At 47.7% G+C, this 21,907-nt stretch overlaps 1 long non-coding RNA gene across 1 annotated transcript in view; it reads left to right on the plus strand.

Moving 5' to 3' along the window:
* The first annotated feature begins 560 nt into the window (after positions 1–560).
* Positions 561–21,907, plus strand: part of LOC137622075 (uncharacterized) — a 51,339-nt gene continuing 29,992 nt past the window's right edge. The window contains exon 1 of the long non-coding RNA XR_011040346.1: positions 561–656. This is a non-coding gene — a long non-coding RNA (uncharacterized lncRNA). The remainder of the gene's footprint in view (positions 657–21,907) is intronic.

Genomic DNA, 21,907 nt, shown 5'->3' on the forward strand with positions numbered 1-21,907 from the left:
AAAGTGCTGCATACGTTGTTGTTGTTGATATATATATATATATATATATATATATATATATATATATATATATATATATATATATATATATAAATATATATATATATATATATATATATATATATATATATATATATATATATATATATGATAAATTTTGCACATTTAGACGTGTTTTTCATATTCAAATAAGCCATATATATTTTATATGTGTGTGTGTGTGTGTTTGTTTGTTTGTGTGTATGTGTGCAGTGTGTGATCTGCGTGTGTATGAGGGTATATAAATGTGTCCTTTCTTTTGATGGGTGTCCAAGCATTTGATTGCTTCCATAAAAATAGAAATAAAAACCGTGAAAAAGTCAGAAAAGTAGTGCGTAATATTTCTACACTCTTATCGTAAAACCTGCGAAGTTAAGTGTGAATTTGATATAGTAAATTTTGTTCTATCTTTATATTATGGTAATCAAATGAAAGACATTATTAGATTATGATTGAATAAGAAAAAATGTTTCCATACTCCAAAATTTCTGCCAAATGTATTATTCCGCTGTCGGGTGTGTCATTACCCTACCGTTTGTTGTGAGAAAACTACAGCACGAATTTCTCATCTTGTTGCTGACTTTTTCTGTATTGAAACGTTCCACATTTTTCCAAAGGTTTGTAGTGTTAATTAGACACCAAGTCGGGTATGATAAAGTGTCTATATGGTTATTTTCAAATAAAAATGGAAAGATATATAGTTTGCAGTCTTGGCAGGCCTACTCCATTTTGGGTCGCCATTCCTAGGCCAAGACATTTTACCAATGGCATAACTTTTATAGGTCCAATTCTTAAGTATTGTGCAAGTCCGAGGCAAATATATAACTAACATTAGTTGTAATGTGCTATAAAACTATGAAACAATTCAAAGGCCTCCGAATTAGAGTAGTCTTCAATAAGGTTTTTCTCTTCGATTTGAAATTATATTTTTATTTCGAATTATTTTTTACTGTTTGGTCAGTGAAGTATTTAGACTAACTCAATTATATGGTACCTATGGTCGAAAAAATTGACATTGTTTTATATTCAAGTTAGATCTTTAATAAACTCAGCATAGACTGAATATATGTGACAATTTTGTTTTACACTATAACGCTGAATTATTAGAAATAGGCAAAAATATGATTTTTTCTTGCCAATAACCCATGAAACTACGCAAGTGGTCAATATTAGAGGTATGACAGAAATTTTTTTAAATCTGGTTATTCTGGGAGGTTGGGTGATTGTGTGCACCTAAATATCCCATGTTGGTTTATTCTACAGGTAATCCGTTTAGTGTTTTAAATCCTTAAACACATTAGGCATAATACCTTTAGGTAGGCCTAAAGCACCTAATAAAGGTTTGATGTATCGTAGCTCCCAGGTTATGGGGACCCGGATGGTAAGTCAGGAGTTTGGGGTAGGCTGAAGCACATATTGAATGCAATGCACTAACCAGTAAAAGGAGACGTCCATAAATTTGGTATTATTTTACTTATGGACATTAATTGCTTTCAACATAAAATATAGGTTTTTCTGTTGTATTATGATGTGATTTGAATGATTTTCAGGTTTATTTCCATCGCAAATGAATACTTATCCTTCCACCACCCCTCCCCCTATAGATAACAATCTGGGGGAACCTCCTTGGGAAGTGGGGTTTTGGGTGGGGGAGACAAAGTAGGCAAAAACAGGGCAAAATGGAGGAAAAGAAAACTAAATATAACACTCAAACATATAGAAATGGACCGGTATACAGGTATACACTGAATTCGAAGAACATAAAAACACTGGAAATGGGAAAACCCGAGCCAAGAATTTTACACGAGAAAATGGCATACAAATGCACTATATGGCCAGTTATTGCACGTCGCATTGTAGTCATGCACTAAACTAATCTTAATTTTCTGACCTAACCTGTCACTGAATATATCTGCACCATAATTAAAATAATACCTGATCGCTACCTAATACTACAGAAATAAATATTATACTCACCATTGCTCTCTGTCTTACAAGCCTGAATAATTGGGCTGTTCCTCCTCCTCCTCCTCCTCCTCCTCCTCCTCCTCCTCCTCCTCCTCCTCCTCCTCCTCCTCTTCCTGTGGCCTCTTGGGCCGTTGCCTCTCTCCTTGAGGAAGGTACAGCAATGCAGCAGTTTTACAAAAATAATGTAGTCGTTGATTTTCAGGGTATCGTTTTAAAAATTAAATAGCGAGATATATATTGCTTAAAATATTGTGAACGATTTCCAGGCCGCTTGATCCAATCTTTGAGATCCCTCTAAAGTCTTTCAATATTTTGAGTATGTACCAATGAATTATCAGGATCTACAAAGTTTTCCGAATGATTCACTGTGTTATGTATATAACCCAAAGATGACAGCTTATTATACGCATGCCACTTGTCGCTATTAATACACGAGCCACTCTTAATATATTTCTGGATTAAAGGAATAAGATTTTCAGCTGAGTGTTCTCGAGGCAAAGGCTCCACCAGAGGCAGTATAAAATATATCTTGGATTCCCTCTTAATCCCCCCAAAAACCCAAATATCACTGAGATGACGGCCCCTGTCAAATTTGTTTGCCAAAATGAGATTCATCTATTTCTATTATAACACCATCACCATCAATTGACTCTTGATTATCAAAATAATATTCAGCAACTTCACAACAAAAACTACGCCAATCAACACTGGTTGCTCTACTAATTTTAAGAGAATCTATTATAGTATGATGGTTCCACAATTTATTGACCCAATGATTAATAAATAATAATAGTTTCCAAGCAGGAAGATGAGTACCATCTAAAAAGGTACTTTTATAATCGGAAAATTGATACCCACATCGCCGGCGTTTTTTTGTTTTAGTAATCACCACAGTAGAACTACAATACCAAATATGCTTATCTTCCCTAAAAAGTAATGGTTTCTGACACTTGGGACACTGAACACTCAAAGGTAACACAGAATGTTCACAGAAAAAATCATATGCATATTTTGTATGTAAGGCATATGCACCACCATGTTATTTGGCTATTACCCAAAAATAATTGAGCTCACAAGAGTCACACAACTGCATTTCACTATCCATACCTTTAAACCGATGGCGGAAAAGACAATCTTTGGTCTGTTGGAACTGTATTGTTTTCTGATTGGTTAACAATGAAAAAGTCATTAAATTGACAGCCAGTTACACAAAGTGTGACAATTGACGTCATCATCTCTTTACCGAGGACCAACCAAACCATAGTATTATGGAGAGAATCAGGTATGTTTGTAGATTGGCTATTGTCGAAACAGTGGCCTGAAGCACCTGTCTTCGTATGGCAAAACGTCAAAGTATTGCGTAATTCCAAAAATGTTTGTTATTGGCTGAAATCAGTAAGAGTTAAGCCACAAGAGATGAAACAGGTGATTTGAGTGGTTGTCGATAACAAATAAACAAATGAACAAACTCAGGAAACTGATGTTGGTGTAGAAGGCAAATATTAAGACGTCATAAAATTACTTCCATTAACAAAAGTTGAAAGGTGGAGCCAACAACCAAAACCGATTGGTTCTATGCGTACGCATTAAGAAGATAAATTTACAAACTACTAGAATGAGATTTACGAAGCTTCTACCTAGTAAAATGAGATTTATAGAGGTGCCCGTGCCCATGAAAAGAATATTGGACTTAAACTTTTTCAGGTGAACTCGCTATCATTTTTCTTGATTTTATAAGAACTAGGCATTTGCGACAGATAATATTATACAGAAATACTACAAAAGGCTTCCTTAACATAGGGAACTAAGTTAAAATACGCCACATTATTAATGTCCATAAATAAAATACCATAAATTTTGTCATATTCTCTAAATCAAAATTCATTGCCCATTATGTAATATCGCAAAAAGTCTAAAATGTATGTGAATACGCAGAGAACAATTGAGATGGCCTAGCTTAGGCTACAGAACCTCGCCTAGCTAATCTGTATTCTTCTCCCACCTAGCAATACCTAAGAAAACGCAAATTGAGTCAAGTTAGGTGGGTGCATCTTGACATGATCTTCCATAATCTAGCTTACAACATGATATACTACAATCATAATTCATGGTCCAGACATATAATTTTATGCAAACTTTCAAAGTATTACTATGGAGCTGCCTCATATGTTTAAACAAGATTTACTGCCTCTTCCAACATTACCACTTAACACTTATCAAATTTACGGAATTACGTAATAACCTTAACCTAACATAGGATCCTACCTAGCCAGCATATAATACCCCCTCCTTCCCAACTAATGTGACTTATAATGCAGTGGATAAAATCAAATTATTGAGGTATATCCTGATAACTTAACTTACCTCACTTCAAATTCTTTATGAAACTATTACCAAAGCGTTACTGTACATCACTAAGTATTAATAAACATTATCTTAGGAAAATATAACTAGCCCTATAACTTTGTACAGTGCTTTGACGAATCAGACGAAAACTAGTTTGCAGTAGCTCTTAGCGACAAAGTCATGGGTGGTGCTCCCTCGTGTCTTCTAACGCTGAAACAATGCATCGGTGCGGGTATTCATTCCACTGGAATGAGGTACCATTCCAGTGCTCTTCTCCTGGTGACAGAACCTTATTGAGTCTAGCGACAATGTAGTTTGCGGTCTGTGCTGATGACTATGGGGTTTAGCAGGGTGCCTTTGTTGTTAAGCTAATCTCTATCTGCCGACTTGATGTTCCTTAATGGCAGCTCCTCTGGGAGTTAGAAGGCAGATGTTCTCAGTCAGTGTTGGCGACCTTGGCTCGTGTTTTTCATAACTCCAAGTTGTTTAATGCTGTGTTTGTTCCGTAACTGAAGTACAAAACACGCTATTCACATGGGGTAATTACTTCGGCGTAGCTGAAATGACAAGCCATAAGAATTTTAACGAGGGTTTACTACCCCTCCTCTAGTTAGGGGGAGGGTTAGGGAGGGGTAGCAAGCCTCCCCCCTCACACACACTGAGTGCTTCACTTTACTTTTGGCTCGGAGAGACGACAGACCTGTCTGCGCTCTCCTCCGTTTTTGACTGCCATAATCTGTTTTGCTTTTTCTTTCAGTGTGTGTTTGAAGTGGCCTCTATTCTTTCATCATGCGTACGTGCCCTGGACAAGCCGGCCACCCTTGTGGTATCTTTATGTCGGCCTTGGACACCAATCCTCACTCCTTATGCCCTCAGTGTAGGGGCCAACGGTGTGATAGGTCTAACATGTATCGAGTGTAAGGAGTGGTCTACCTCCCAGTGGGAGATGTTTGCCGGCGATGCAAGAAGAAGGCTAAAAGGGATTTGTTCCGTAACCGAAATACAAACCAAGCTATTTACAGAGGGTTTACCTTTTAGCGCAGCTGAAATGACGAGCCAATAGTTTTAACGAGGGTTAATTACCCCCGTGCTAGTTAGCGGGGGTTGGGGAAGGGTAGCTTGCTACTCCTCCCCCCTCCACACACCGGTGACTTGCTTCATTTCACTTTTGGCCTGGCAGTGATCAGACGTGTCTGCTCATCGTCCTCGTGACAGCCTTTAATTTTCTGCTTTTTCTTTTCAGCGTGTGTTGGTTGGAAATTGACCTTCATTATTTTTTTTTTTCTTTACAATGCGTACATGCCCTGGAGTTGCCGGTCGTCCTTGTGGAACTTTCATGTCGGACGTAACTACGGATCCGCACACCCTCTGCCCTCAATGGCGGGGCCGACGGTGTGACCAGGAGAACATGTGCCGTGAGTGCAGGGAGTGGTCTGCCTCCCAGTAGGAGAGGTTTGGCCGTCGGCGTAAGAAGAAGTCCAAGAGAGACCGTTCTCCTCCGAGGTTAGCCTTGAAGGAGGAAGGTTCTCGGGACTTTTCTTCCGCCGCCCAAACCTCCTCCGAAGCTCCCCCTCGTCCGCCTCCTAAGGAGAGACGGCCGAGTGGGAGCGCAGGCCCTTGTTCTGTTTCCCGACCTTCGGTGGGGGGAGAGGGCGTCGCCTCCCATAGCGAGGCGGTTCCCCCTCCTCATCCGGGGGAGGTTATTGATAATGCTTCAACCAATGATGATCTTTTATAGATTTGGTCGTCCCTGGGGCCTAAGGGCGTGCCCTCCGGGGTCGCCTTTATTGACCTTTTCTCTTTGGGGGCCGCTGTTAAGCAGTCGCCGGCGGTAGCAGAGGTAGACCCTCTTGTCTATTGTCGACATCGTGGTGACAGAGGCCTCCGACGTGGCTGGGCAATCCGCCGCAGGTGCTGTTGCGGATGATGATGCTAAAGGCTCTCCTTCCCCTTCCGTACATCCTTCGAAGGGGGAAGTGAGTCCTTCGGTCTCTGCTGCTACTCGGCTTCCTTCTGAGGGAAGTGCTTTGACAAGAGACTCCCCTTCGGAGGACCGATGGTCCCGACGATCTTCCCCGAGGCCGCTTCCGCCGTAAGGCTCACCGTCCGCTACGCCACAAGGGCCTCCCTTCCCCTTATAGGGGGACTAAGAGGCGCCTTTTTGGGTCTTCATCCTCCGGGGGGGACTCTCCTCGTCAGCCTCAACCTACAGCTCCGCCTTCCTTGAACCTCTCTGCAGACCGTTCACCATCTCCTGCCAGATCTTCGCCTTTTGGAGAACTCGTCACCCGACGGGCAACGGTCCCTTCGGGGCTAAGGGATCCTTCCCTTCCTCGAGCAGTGCTAGCGCACAGGCGCTCTCCTGATCTTCAGCGCTCTCCTGCTCGTCAAGACTCTCCTGCTCGCCGACGCTCACCTGCTCGTCGGCTCTCTCCTGATGTTCCCCCTCCTCGCCAGCGCTCTCCTGCTCGTCAGTTCTCTTCTGAGCGTCAACGCTCATTTGAGGACCATCGCCCTGCGGTCTCTGACCACCCTATAGTTCCTGCTGAGCTCCCTGCTCACCATCTGCCTGGTCCTGTGGCTACGCAACATCGTGCTGCGCGTGTGTCAAACACACATGTTCGCCAACGTTTCCAGTTCCTGCTCGTTAACGCGCCGCACCACCTGACGCGCCACCTGTCCTTTCACATGACACGCGTCGACCTTCTGCTCACCAGCGATCACCTACGCGCCAGCGATCACCTGCTTGCCAGCGCGCACAGGCAATCTTAGTATCGCCTATTCAACAGCGACAGCCGGCGCGCCAACGTTCTCCAGCGCTCCTGAAGGAACATGGTTCGCCAGCTACTAGCTCGCCATCACGCGATCGCCCTCCTGCACATGCTGCTCGCCATCGTTCGCCATTGCACGATCGCCCTCCTGCGCATGCTGATCACCATCGCACCCCATCACGCTATCACCCACCTGCTCATGCTGCTCGCCATCGCTCGCCATCACGCGATCGCCCTCCTGCGCATGCTGCTCGCCATCACGCGATCGCCCTCCTGCGCATGCTGCTCGCCATCGCACGATCGCTCTCCTGCGCATGCTGATCACCATCGCTCCCCATCACGCGGTCACTCACCTGCGCATGCTGCTCGCCATCGCTTGCCATTGTGCGGTCATTCACCTGCGGATGCTGCTCGCCATCGCTCGCCAACGTGTCGACATGCCACATCGCACCATCGCCAACCTGAGCGACCGCACTCACCAGCTCATCATCGATCGCCTGTGGATCTACATCGCCAGCGGTCTTCCTCACCCACGCGGCAGCGCGTTTCCTCGCCGTCGCGCCAACGCTTGCGTTCGTCGCCCCGGACACGTGTTCATTTACCTGCCCACTCTCGCGCCCGCGCGATCATTCGCCTGCGCGCCCGCACGACCATTCGCCCTCACGCGACCATCGTTCGCGGCGAATTCCGCAGCCGGTGGTAGCAGCAGGAACGTGTGCTCCTAGACGGCACTCGGGATCACCTCCACCCAAACACAGGTTGGTAGTGCAGGACGAGGAGAGGTTAGTACATCATTCTTCCCCACCTTCTTTTTAGGCAGGTACCGTGGTGTCCACTCCAAAGGATCGCCCGATCCCTTTCCCTTTAGCGAGGATTTTGGACTCTTTGTGTCCTTGGAGCAACAGACTTGGTTTGGTCCTCTGGCATGGGCGTTAGTGAGGGTTATGAAACCAGCACTCGCCGGCCAGGCCAGGGTAACAAACCAACGGCTGTCTCTCCTACGCTGAAGAGAAAGAGAGGAGTGGACTTCGTGGTGACTTCCCCCAGGGCGAAGTTGGTTCCCAAGAGGACGGTCGCGAAGGTCCCTTCTCCTGCACGAGTGCTCTCTCCTTCTCCCGTGGACGAGGCCTTTCCGTCCTCAGGTGAGTCCAGTGGGGCGGTAGTCTTCCTCTCGGCACCAGGGGAGGAGATTTCGCTTCATGCAGGAGAATAGTCTCGTGAGGAAGGGGCCCTTCGAACCTCGTTGTTGGGATCCTGTATCCCTCCCAGGAGGGAATCCAAGGACTCCAAGACCGTCCCTAAATCCTCTGCAAGGATTCGTCAGGAACCCACGACTACCCGGGGGAATGTCCACGTGTCACCCCAGGAAGAGATCCCTGGGGCAGGAGACTTAGCTGCCAGCCCGCAGGGAGGAGAACAGCAAGAATCCGAACATGCCTTCTGGCAGGTCCTAAGCCTGATAAGGCAACTTAACGGGCTTATGGATCCAGTCATCGCCCCCCGTGAAGGCAAAGACACGATTTTTGATGAAGTGTTTGACGTTCGGAAGGCCCCTAAGATCAGTGCGGCTCTGCCCTGGTCTCGGGGCTGAAGAGTGCCAGGGCTAGGGCCAACGCTCAGCTCGCACTTCTTGCCTCCTCCAGTCGTTCCACTGCCGGGATTGCAACGATACAGCCTTTGGACCCGATGGAATTCCATATGCAATGGTTAAACATGTACATTTTAATACAAAGCTATTTATTTTAAGCATTATTAATAGAATATGGCATGATCATAGTTACCCAAGTGTTCGGGAACTAGCCATTATTTTAGCCTTTTTAAAACCCGGTAAAGACAAGTTTTTAGCAGCAAACTATGTTCCTATTGCATTGACATCTTGTTTATGTAAAATCATGGAGAAGATGGTCAATACAAGGCTGATATGGTACCTTGAAAAGAAAGGTATTTTATCACCGATTCAATGTGGATTCCGAAAAATGCACTCAACGACTGATGTGTTGATACGACTTGAGTCTTCTATTTGTGAAGCCTTTGCTTCCAAACAGCACCATGTTACAGTATTTTTTGACCTTGAAAAGGCATATGATACCACATGGAGATATGGTATTCTTAAAACCGTTCATGAATTGGGATTGAGAGGAGAGCTGCCACATCCCCAGGATGTTCTCTCAACATTATTTGTGGATGATCTCTCAATATCATTTGCTGGCACTAGAATGGCAATGGTTGAGAGAAAAATCCAACTCTCTATCGATAAAATTATCCAGTGGGCTGACATGAATGGATTTAAGTTCTCGACAAGTAAAACTACCATTGTCCATTTTTGTCGTATCCGGGGAGTACATCCAGACCCGGATATATACATTTAAGGTCAACGGATACCATGTGTATCGGAAACCAAATTTTTAGGTTTGATATTTGACTGTAGACTTACATGGGTTTCTCACTTAAAAGAGCTAAAAGCTAAATGTGTTGAAGCTCTGAATATCTTAAAAGTATTGTCCCATACATCATGGGGGGCAGACCGCAATACTATTTTAAAATTATAAAAGGCCTTGATTTTTTCCAAAATTAGTTATGGTTGTGAGGTATATTCTTCAGCCACCCCAAGCCGGTTAAAAGTATTAGATTCGATACATCATGCAGGTATTAGATTGTCTACTGGAGCTTTTAAAACCTCGCCTATCCCAAGTCTCCTTGTTGATGCTGGAGAGTTACCTCTAGACCTCTACCGAATGTCTTCCATTCTTCGGTATTGGTTTAGATTGCAAAGACTCCCTAACTCTCTAGCCTTTCAGACTGCAAGCCCTGTAAGACACGCATCATACTTTGAGTTGCACCCAAAATCTCCTCAACCTTATGGCTTTCGGGTGAAACGATTATTAAATAGTCTGGATATAATTAGAAATAAGGTACTTCCATTCAAGGTATCATCAACGCCTCCATGGAAGTTACCAGAGATATCTTTTTGTAAATATTTTATTGGAGATAAGAAGAATATGTCAGACATAGAAGCCAGGTCTCTTTTTAATGAACATGTTAAAGAACATAGAGGATCAACTTTTATCTATACTGATGGCTCCAAATCTGATGCTGGCGTTGGATTTGGAGTACATAGTAATGGTTTTAATTGTAGAGGTGCACTTCCTCTGACCGCTTCCATATTTACTGCCGAACTGTATGGCATATTAACCGCTATTGAGAAAATAGCGTTGGAGAAGGAGAGTAATTTTACAATTTTTAGTGATGCTAGGAGTGTCCTTCAAGCTATGGAAGTTTTTAATTCTAATAACCCTCTAGTTTTAAAAATTTTAGAATGGCTTTTCCTTATTGGACGGAGAGGTATAACAGTTCAATTTTGTTGGGTTCCAGCACATGTAGGTGTGTCCGGGAATGAGAAGGCAGATTCACTGGCTAAGGAGGCTGCATCCGAGTTGCTGCCAAGAAGGTATCCCATTCCCTGTAATGATTTCTTACCTGACATCAAGAAATTGGTTTGCAGTAAATGGCAACAGCAATGGGATAGTCAAGATGGCAATAAAATGAGGGAAGTAACAAATGACATATCTCCTTGGAGGTATAATATGATGCCCCGAAAATGGGAGACGTCTCTTTGTCGTCTCCGTATTGGTCACACTCGGTTGACACATGAGTTTCTGCTGAAGGGCCAACACCAACCGTATTGTGACAACTGTTTAGTACCTCTAACAGTAAGGCATTTGTTGACCGAATGCCCCAATTATAACATCTTGCGGAATAGATATTTGTTTGAGGCTCGAGGTGAGGGTGGCAGGTTCATCCTTGCCAAGATTCTTGGAAATGATGTGTCCTACCATGCAAGTGGCATTTTTAGATTTCTTTCAGAAGCAGGTCTTCTGAAAAATATTTAACTTTTATGACATTCAATTTTTATGATTTTAATTGAATACTCTTTAAATTTTTATTTTATTTCATTTTTTACTTTTGTATACATAAATTAAGTGTTACCGGCGTCAATGACCTTAGATGTCAGGATGCCTGAAAACTTTAAATCATTCATTCATTCCACTGCCGGGAACAAGCTCATCCCTCCTCCTCGTCTTCAGCAGAGGAGGTATTTCGAGATCCTGGGTGAGCACAACCTCGCTCTTCCTCTCCATCACTCTGTGGATTAGCTGGCGAAGGGAGTTCCCCTTGAGAAACTCTCTGCCCGGCAGGTGTCGTTCTCAGCGGCAGAGATCCGTAACCACAAGAAAGTCGCTAAGTTTGCCATGCAGGCCACTTCGTGGCTGGACTTTTGGCTAGGATCTCTGGGCATCCTATTGCGATCGAAGGACTTGTCCAAGGAGACCAATAGGAAGGCCCTAGAGACTTTCTTGCTCTCGGGCAGCCGCTCCATCGAGTTTTTGGCGCACCAGGTTACCACCCTGTGGGCCAACTCGGTGTCGAAGCGTCGCGATGCTGTGTCCGAGAGATTCCATCCGAAGGTTCCCGCTGTGGATGTGTGTAGGCTCCGACATGCTTCCCTTCTGGGGGAGAACCGGTTTGAGCCTCAAGACATGGAGCGAACGGCTGAGAGGTGGAGGAAATCCAGCACGGACTCCCTCCTCCATAGGGCCCTTACAACTCGGCCCTATAAGCCTCCAGCCCCGCCACAACAGCAGCAATAGCCTCGTAAGGCTCCCAAACAGGCACCGGCAGCTAAGAAGGTGGTGTCTAAGCCCCAGCACTTTCTAGCCAAGGTCAAGAGGGGCGGTAAGTCCTCCAGGGGAGGCAAGACTCCTAGGGGTGGCGGCCGCGGCCGCAAGCCCAAGGGGTGGCAGTCCCCCTGCATGTCCACCTGTGGGGGGATGCCTTCAGCGTTGCGTCCGCAGGTGGCAGCAACACGGGGCCGATGCTTGGATGGTCTCAGTGATCGGCCAAGGCTATCGCGTCCCATTCACAACATCTCAACCTCCCCTGACAGCGAATCCAGTGTCGTTGAGCTCCTATGCCACGGGATCGGCAAAGGGGCTGGCCCTTCAGGCCGAAGTCGAGACCATGCTCGAGAAGGGTGCTCTCCAGGAGGTCGTGGACGGCTCCCCAGGCTTCTTCAGTCGACTCTTTCTTGTAGAGAAGGCTACTGGAGGCTGGAGACCCGTTATCGATCTCTCAGCTCTGAACAGGTTTGTCAAACAAACCCGATTCAGCATGGAGACAGCAGACACGGTCAGACTTGCGGTGAGACCACAAGACTAAATGTGCACACTGGATCTAAAGGACGCGTACTTCCAGATCCCAATCCATCCGTCTTCCAGGAAGTACCTGAGATTTTGCCTAGACAACAAGATATAACAGTTCAAGGTGCTGTGTTTCGGTCTCTCCACAGCTCCTCAGGTGTTCACCAGAGTGTTCACCCTGATTTCATCTTGGGCGCACAGGAACGGTATTCGTCTCTTTCGTTACCTGGACGATTGTCTGATCCTAGCAGACTCGGAGTCGACCCTTCTTCGGCACCGAGACAGGCTTCTGGATCTTTGCCAGGATCTGGGGATCGTGGTAAACCTCGAAAAGTCCTCTCTGCAGCCGTCCCAACGACTGGTTTTTCTAGGCATGCTAATAGACACCAATCTCTACAAAGCCTTTCCATCAGACGACCGTGTAGCAAGACTGAGGAGGGTGGCGGAACCCTTCCTCATCCGAAAAGAACTCCCCGCCCAATCGTGGTTGCGTCTCTTAGGCCACCTATCCTCCCTGGCCCGTCTGGTTCCAAACAGCCGCCTCAGGATGAGATCCCTTCAATGGCGGCTCAAGTCCCGGTAAAATCAAGGATCCGATTCCCCGGACATTCTGATCCCAATGGGGTCTCTGGAACAGATGGACTTACGGTGGTGGCTGGCCGACGAGAACCTGCGGAAGGGAGTGAGTCTTCTTGTCCTCCCCCCCGGAATTGACTCTGTTTTCGGACGCGTCAAAAGAAGGGTGGGGGGGGGCGCACATTCTGAACCAGAGGGCCTCAGGCCTTTGGTCAGAATCAGAAAAGTGCCTACACATCAACCTGCTAGAATTGAAGGCCGTCTTTCTGGCTCTTCAGCAGTTCCAACGGTCCCTGGCGGGTCACTCCGTGGTGGTGATGAGGGACAACACCATGGTAGTGGCTGATATCAACAAGCAGGGAGGCACTTTTTCGCAACAGCTATCCCATCTTGCAGTAGAGACTCTGAGGTGGACTGAAACCCACTCGATAACACTATCAGCTCGCTTCATTCCTGGCAAGAGGAATGTGCTCGCCGACAGTCTGAGCAGGGCTTCGCAGATAGTGAGTACCGAGTGTTCTTTGGATCCTCAGATAGCCAACAAAGTCCTGACTTTGTGGGGTTCCCCGACTGCGGACTTGTTCGCGACATCCTTGAACTTCAAGCTGCCCCTGTACTGCTCCCCAGTCCCGGACCCCAAGGCACTCTGGCAAGATGCTTTCCAGCAACGGTGGGACAACATCGACGTGTACGCCTTCCCACCGCTCTGTCTCATGAGAAGGGTGCTCAACAGGACCAGACTATCGGTCAACTGTTCGATGACTCTGGTAGCTCCGCTATGGCATCACGCGGAATGGTTTCCGGACCTTCTGCAACTCCTGACAGAACTCCCAAGGGAGCTTCCTCCACGACACGAGCTTCTCAGACAACCCCACTCCGGCGTCCCTCACAGGGCCGTAGCCTCGCTTCGGCGTCACGCCTGGAGACTATCAAGCGTCTCCTCGCGGAGAGAGGCTTTTCGCAACAGGTTGCGGAGAGAATATCTCGGCACCTGCGAAGGTCCTCTGAGGGAGTCTACCAAGCAAAGTGGAGTGTCTTTTGTGGTTGGTGTCGTGGAAGGGGTATCTCTCCACTCGATGCCACTATTCCAGCAATAGCGGACTTCCTCGTGTATCTGCGAGAAGAAATGCGCCTTTCTGTCTTGGCAGTGAAAGGCTATCGCTCAGCCTTAAGCTTGGCCTTCAGATTGAAGGGCTTGGATATTTCTTCATCGCTAGAACTCTCTTTACTCATACGTAGCTATGAGCTTACCTGCCCCCAGTCGGAAGTGAGACCCCCTCCTTGGAACGGGGTTCAGGTCCTCAGGTCTCTTAAGAGACCTCCCTTCGAGCCATTACGCCAGGCCTCCGATCGCCACCTGTCTTGGAAGACGGCTTTCCTACTCGCCTTGGCTTCGGCCAAGCGAGTTGGTGAACTTCATGGTCTCTCGTACGACATCACCCATTCAAGGGGATGGGGGGAGGTAACGTTCAGGTTCGTCCCTGAGTTTGTTGCCAAGACTCAGAATCCTGGAGTGCCGGATCCTCGGTTCGACTCTTTCAGGATCGCGAGTCTCCGTTCTGTAACAAGCGACCCAGACCAGCTGCTACTATGTCCAGTGAGGTGTCTGAGGCACTACTTGAAGAGAACGGCTGCAGTCCGTCCTTATGTGTGAGCTTTGTTTGTGAGCACAGGCAGGACTAAGAGGAGGGTCACCAGGAATACCATCTCAGCTTGGATTCGAAGGGTTATCCACCATGCCCTGAATCCCGACCCTCCTCTGTCACGTCGCCCTCGGGCCCATGATGTCAGGGGTATTGCTACATCCCTGGCATTCAAGAGAAACTTCTCTGTGACGCAGTACTTCAAGCTCGGGTCTGGAAGCGTCAAACGAACTTCACAGCCCACTACCTGCAAGACGTGACCCACAGGAGCCTCGATAAGTTTTCTATCGGCCCTGTGGTGGCTGCACAACAACCTGTCTAACCTCAGGCTCCTTTTGGACAAGTAGCAGTAGGTTGAGGGCGTTGATACCCGGTCTTAGTCTGCGTGAATGAAAGTGTGTGTCTGACCCTTACTTTCTTCATTCTTCATTCTCCCCTCTCTTGGGGAAGCAGCATCCTGGTCCTCGCATAGCTGACCTCTACCTCTGCAGGTAACCCATGCTTCTTTGTGCTCCTAGTATTAAGCTTAATACTGTTGCGTCTCCCATACCCTGACGAGGTGGTATGGGGAACGTCCTATCCTAGAATTCCTATCTGAAGGTCTCAAGGTCAACTTCATAGGACGAGTCACACTCTCCTCCTCACACTGCTTATGTAGGCCACTCGTTCCTAGCGATGCTAGGAACTTGTGAGGTACAGGGGCTCCCTCTCTAGTGCTGCTCACTGAGTGATCGAGCCCCCGGGCAAGCCGAAGTCAGTAAGGCTGGGGACTTTCCACCCTTCCTAAAGGGTAAGTCACCCTCTGTAAATAGCGTGGTTTGTATTTCGGTTACGGAACAAATGACAAATTCGAAGATAATTTGTATTTTTCCTAACCATACAAACCTTAGCTATTTACACATATGTGCCTGCCATCCCTGACCCCCAAGTCAAGTCCTACCTCTTAAGTGAAATGAAGCAAGTCACTGGTGTGTGGAGGGGGGAGGGGTAGCAAGCTACCGTTCCCCACCCCCTGCTAACTAGCGCGGGGGTAATTAACCCTCATTAAAACTATTGGCTCGTCATTTCATCTGCGCTAAAAGGTAAACCCTCTGTAAATAGCTAAGGTTTGTATGGTTAGGAAAAATACAAATTATCTTCGAATTTGTCATATTTCTCCTTCAGAGGCTCCTTTCAAGAGAGAAAATCCCAAGAAAGACTTCTTCTTCCGTAGCCCTTTCCTCCTCCGAAGCTCCCACTCGAGCGGTCTCTCCCGAGAGGCCGGCGAGTGGTAGCGTAGACCGTATTGCTCTTGACTGATCCCGGGGTGCAGGAGAGGTAGTTACCTCCCTTAGCGAGGCAGCTGCCCCTCCTCCCCCGGAAGAGGATTTAAATATTGATTTTCCTGTTAATAATAATGATTTATTACAGCTTTGGGCTTCCTTGTGGCTTCAGGGTTCGCCCTCCAGGGAAGCCCTGTTTGACATGATCAAACTGGGTGCGGCTGTTAAACAATCGCCGATGACAGCAGAGATAGATCCTCTGTCGGTCGTTGACGTTGTTGTGACGGAGGCATCGAGTGGTTCTGCTCAAACTCCTGTGTCTGTTGTTGCTGAGGTAGCTGAAGGCTTAGGTTCCCCCTCCGAACATCCTTCGAGGGAGGAACCAAGTCCTATGGTCTCTTCTGGCGGTGATTCTCCCCCCCCCCCCCCCCTTGGGGAGTTCACTAACAGAGACTACTCTGCGGAGGCCATACGAAGGTCAGAGTTCTGATCCAACGGCCCCTCGTGGGCGTATAAGGTGGAAGGCTCGCCCTCCCCTTCGCTGTAGAGGCCTTCCTTCTCCTCACAAGGGAGTTAGGAGGCGCCTCTTCGGCTCGTCATCCCCGCAGTCCTCTGCGGAGGAGACAACTCACCGATCACCACTCCTGCCAGTTACCACCTTAGACCTCTCCAGGGATCGTTCGCGATCCCCGTCGGAGGATGGTCGTCCTTCGGGACTTTGTATCCAGTCACCCTCCAGACATGCTGTCCTGCCATCTCCTTTCAAGGAGGATGCGCGCCACGTGCCATCTAAACCTGTCATTGTGATGGCACCGGTCCCTTCGGGGCAAAAGGGCAATGAGCGTAAAACTGCGCATCATACCCTTGCACGGCAGGTTATACCTGCGCGCCTTCCTGCTGTTGCCGCTGACCCTGATTTAGCGCTACGGCGCTCACCTGCGCGCGTGCACGCAAATGTTCCAGTTAAACGCCAGGGTTCCCCTGCGCGCCCACAACCATTGGCGCGCCCGCGCTCATCAGCTGTTCCTGAGATAGTGCTCCCGCGCCCACCTGCGATCACAAGCTCGCCTGCGCACACGCGCCCAGCAGTTCCTGACAAACGCGCGGAAAAGGAGGCACCTAAGTTAGCGCACAGGCACTCACTGGTGTCTCTGGACCCCCAACACTTATACTACTAAGAGTGATGCACGCCAACCTCGCCCTGTTCCTGTTATAACGCAAACACGCTCGCCAATGCACCCGCTCGCTTCTACATCACAGCGCGCAGTCCAGGAGGTTCCCAAGATAGCGCACGGGCACTCACGGGGTCCCCTGGACTCTCTGCTAACGGCGCGCAATATAAAAACTGCGCACAATGTTCCAGTAGCACGCGAGGTTCCAGACGCACGCCCAGTTCTAGTCGCATGCGGCGCGCGCCCATCCCAACAGCGCACACCTACACGGCCAGTTCCTGCTGCGCGGCCACCGGAATAACGCACATCTGTGCGCCCACCTCCTGATGCACGCCCAGCTATCTCACGATCGCCTAAGGCAGCTGCACAACCTGCACACCTCTTGCCAACGTGCGAAAGCGCCCTCGTGCTATCGCCAGGCGGCGCAATCGCTCGCCGGAGGAGGGGAGGTTTCCGGACAGGTTGAAGGATCTTTATTCTTCCTTCATTGCAGATTCTCAACAGGCGAACCCTCATGTGTCGACTCTTCCAAGGGATCGAACGATCCCCTTCCCTCCAGAAGGAGTATCTGACAGCGCGACTGTCAGCCAGCAGCCCTGGTTTGGTACCATTGTCAGAGCGCTTATGCAGGCAATGAAGCCTGTGCTTTCTGACTTGGGTTACAAATCAGTGGCAACTTCCTCCCCCCTGAAGAGGAAGAGAGGAGTCCCAGGCGTGGTAACTTCCCCAAGGACTATCCTGTCCCCAAGCAAGTCCTTACGTAAGGCTCCTACTCCACCTCAGACTTTCTCTCCCTCCTCTGCGGATGAGTATTACCCGTCCTCAGGAGAGCCGGAAGATCCGGTCCGTTCCCCCATTGCACCATTGGGGGAAACTCCGCCGCTTTGAGAAGTCCCCTCGTGGAGAGGTGGCGAAGGCCTTACATCCTGCATCCCTCCTAGGAGGGAGCCGAAGGACTCGAAGACTGTTCCCAAGTCTTCCGACAGGAACCAGATAGACCTTTGGAGAACGTCCGCGAGTCTCCCCAGGAAGAGCCTCTGGGGACGGGAGACTTCGCGGCCAGTCCGTCAGGAGGAGAGCACCAGGAGTCAGAGCATGCGTTCTGGCAAGACCTGACCCTCATGAGGAACCTCAATGGGATCCCAGACCCAGAGATTCCGCCTCGTGAACGGAAGGATTCGGTCCTGGACCGAATCTACGGCACCCAGAAACCCTCTAGGGCCAGTGCAGCTTTGCCCTGGTCTCAAGGGATGAAGAGTGCCAGAGACAAGGTCGAGGGCCAGCTCCAATAGATCCAGTGCCGGTAACAAGCTCCTCTCTCCTCCTCGAGTACATCAGAGGAGGTACTTTGAAATCCTAGAGGAGACTTGTTTGAGTCTTCCAGTATACCATTCGGTGGAAGAACTCACTGGGGGAGTCCCTCTTGAGAGACACTCCAACCGGCAAGTGTCCTATTCCGCAACTGAGATCCTAAGCCAGGAGAAAGTTGCGAAGTGCGCCATGCAGGCAACTTCGTGGCTGGACATCTGGCTGGGATCCCTGGGCATCCTGGTACGTTCTGAGGACCTGTCCAAAGAAAGTACCAGGAAGGCACTGGAGACATTCTTACTCTCAGGCACGCGAACCATTGAGTTTCTGGCCCATCAAGTCTCGAGCTTGTGGGCCACCACGATTCTCAAGCGTCGGGACGCAGTGCCTGAGAGATTCCACCAGAAGATTCTGATGTTAGCAGGCTCAGACACACTTCTGTTCTCGGTAAGAGCTTGTTTGAGCCAAAGGACGTGGAGCTAGCCTCTGAGAGGTGGAGGAAGTCCAATCAGGACTCCCTCATCCACAAGGCCCTGACATCGAGGCCTTACAAACCTCCAGCAGCTCAGCAACCCAGTCCAGCTAAGGACACTAGGAAGACAACGACAGTGAAGCAGAAGGTGTCTAAGCCCTTTCCTGCCAAGGGCAGAAGGGGCAAGAAGTCGTCCAGGGGAGGAGGCAATAATCCTAGAGGGAACGGCCAAGGCCGTAAACACTAGGATTGGCAGTCCCCCTGCATGTCCACCAGTGGGGGGATGCCTACAAAGTTGCGCGAGAAGGTGGCAGCAACTCGGGGCAGATACCTGGACGATTTCCGTAATGAGTTCATCTCATGTCTACCTCCCCTGACAGCGAATCCAGTGTCATTGAGCTCCCTTACCATGGGATCGGTAAAGGGACAGGCCCTCCGGGCAGAAGTCCAGACCATGTTGAAGAAGGACGCTCTCCAAGAGGTTGTGGACGGGTCCCCAGGCTTCTACAGTCGACTCTTTCTTGTGAGAAAGGCGTCTGGAGGCTGGAGACCAGTCATCGACCTCTCGACACTGAACAGGTTTGTCAAACAGACTCCGTTCAGTATGGAGACGGCAGACACGGTCAGGCTTGCAGTGAGACCACAAGACTTCATGTGCACACTGGACCTGAAGCCCGCGTTCTTCCAGATCCCAGTCCACCCGTCTTCAAGGAAGTACTTAAGATTTTGCCTAGACGACAAGATCTATCAGTTCAAGGTGCTGTGCTTCGGTCTCTCCACAGCACCCCAAGTGTTCATCAAGGTGTTCACCCTGATTTCATCATGGGCTCACAGGATCGGCATCCGTCTCCTCCGTTATCTGGACGACTGGCTGATCCTAGCAGACTTGAAGGCAACCCTTCTTCGCCACCGCCCTCTTATTGAGAGAATGCCTTGATGAAGTCATTGAGCTTCAGTACGGCATTTCATTCCCGTGCTGAAACTTGGTGACGGGCAAGAGGGCTCTCGAACTTGGGGAAATTGCTCCCCCAGTTCGAATCTAAATTTCTCTCTTTTACCTTTTTCTTTTTCTCAATATTACTTCGACATTATCCTAATTTCACAAACTTTCTTTAATCTTGCTTTCCAAACTCTGAGAAAAATTTCCCTCATATGTGTGTATATATTATGTACATATATATTTATTATTTTTTTTTTCTTTTCTCCTATGGCTTGGATGTTTTTACATCCATTGTAGCCCCGGCGGGGATGTTCATACATCCTTTATTGCTGCCTGCTTTGATGAGTGGGAGGAGGTATCACGGTTGGGAGGTGTTTGCATTCAAAGCTATATGTGAGAGTATTGGATGATTTCAGCCATCCCGAAGATGGTTTGGACCTTTTTGGCGGAAAAATTCTCAAGTGTTGGGTGTTCGGAATCCAGGGGGATCCAATGCTTGGGGTAGGACTCTCGGCTTTTGGCCGGAAGCCTGTCATTATAGATATGGGGAGGATGATTCCATAATTTCTTGGTCTCAGTCCTAACAGGTGGGTTCAGCTCACACTTGTGCCTCTATATCTGTTTTGATGCTATCCTTCGGGTAGGGTATGGAGTGGACCATCTGGGAAGTATACTCTCATTGTGCCGATAGTGGAGAGTGCAAATTTCCTTTCCAACGTGTGATGGCCTAACATTCTCGAGCAGGTACATCAAACTAACTTTTCTCTCTCTTTAGTATAATGGATTCTTTAAGGAACGAACCCCCATCCCCTGGATACGCCGACTCTCCCCCGGCACTGTTGACGACCTCTGCTATTGTGATAAGGGATAGCTCTGTTGATGACCTCGGAACGGGAAAGGACCATTCTACTGATATTTCTAAATCGAGTAATTTGGGTAACACGAGGAAACTTCGAATCCTCCATGTTACACAAATTTCAATAGAATCAAATTATGATGATCTATGTAAAGCATTTGAATGCTATGGATGCATAAAAGAAATAAGGATGAAACTTGAAGCTGAAACTTGGGATTCATGGATATCTTATAGTAGTTATGACGAAGCATTTAGTGCAATAAGTAATTTGAATAATATTAAAATTAATAACTTGAATGTCGCGGCTGCTCTCTGCGATAAGGTACCAAAATATTTAGATGTGTACAGGCCTGCCGATTGGTTGGAAAAACGCAGATTTAGTCATGCCCTCCCAGAGAAATCCAAAACCACTGATGTGGCTTATAGCTGAATCAAAGGGGGTTACAGGGAATTATTTTAAAATATGCAAATTGATTCAGAAAAAAGTAGGAACTATTGCACCAGGCGATATATCTCGTTTCGGAAAAAATAGTTTCCTTATGCATGCCAAATCCAGTACACAGTCGATAATATTGTCCAATATGAAAATAAGTAATGATGACATTAAGTTAGATGTCAAACCCCACCTAAATTTTAGCTACGGAAGGGGCGTAGTTTTTAACAGAGATCTATATGATTTTACAGAGGAGGAGATACTGGCCATGTGTCCATTAAATGTTTGGAAAGTTCATAAAGTCCCAGGTACATCAATGATAATCCTTACGTTCCAGGATGCTGATGTACCTTTTCATATTATTATCGAGAACGAAAGGATTAAAGTAAGACCCTTCAAGCAGAAGCCATTGCAATGCTTTAATTGTTTTAAATTTGGGCACCCGTCCAAAGTTTGCAAAAATGAGATGTGTGGTATTTGCTCCAAATTCCATGGAGAGTGTGCACTTGGAGCCAGGTATTTAAATTGCAGCTCGAATCACAAATCCACAGACAAGATCTGCGAGCTATATAAGTTGGAGGAAGCTGCCCTCAACAAATCAAACTTAGAACACATAAGTGTGACCCATGCCAAAAGACTATTAAATAAATCAAATACATATGCTAAGGCATTAAAATCAAACCAACCTTGCACTGCCAATAGCTCAAAAAAAAGTATACTATCTGACAAAATGTCAAATAACGAGGTAACCATATCACCTCCTGAGGCTTTACCACGGTGTATTAACACTAGGTCATTGCCCATTGCTGTACAGCCTTCAGCCGCCATTACAAAAAGTAATACAAACCTCTCTCAGGCCATGTCCTTGCCTGATCTGATGGAGTTTTCACTTAAGACTAACTTACCTGATGCACCTGTTGTGG

Source organism: Palaemon carinicauda, chromosome 28 (assembly GCF_036898095.1).
Source record: "Palaemon carinicauda isolate YSFRI2023 chromosome 28, ASM3689809v2, whole genome shotgun sequence".
NCBI classification, from domain to species: domain Eukaryota; kingdom Metazoa; phylum Arthropoda; class Malacostraca; order Decapoda; family Palaemonidae; genus Palaemon; species Palaemon carinicauda.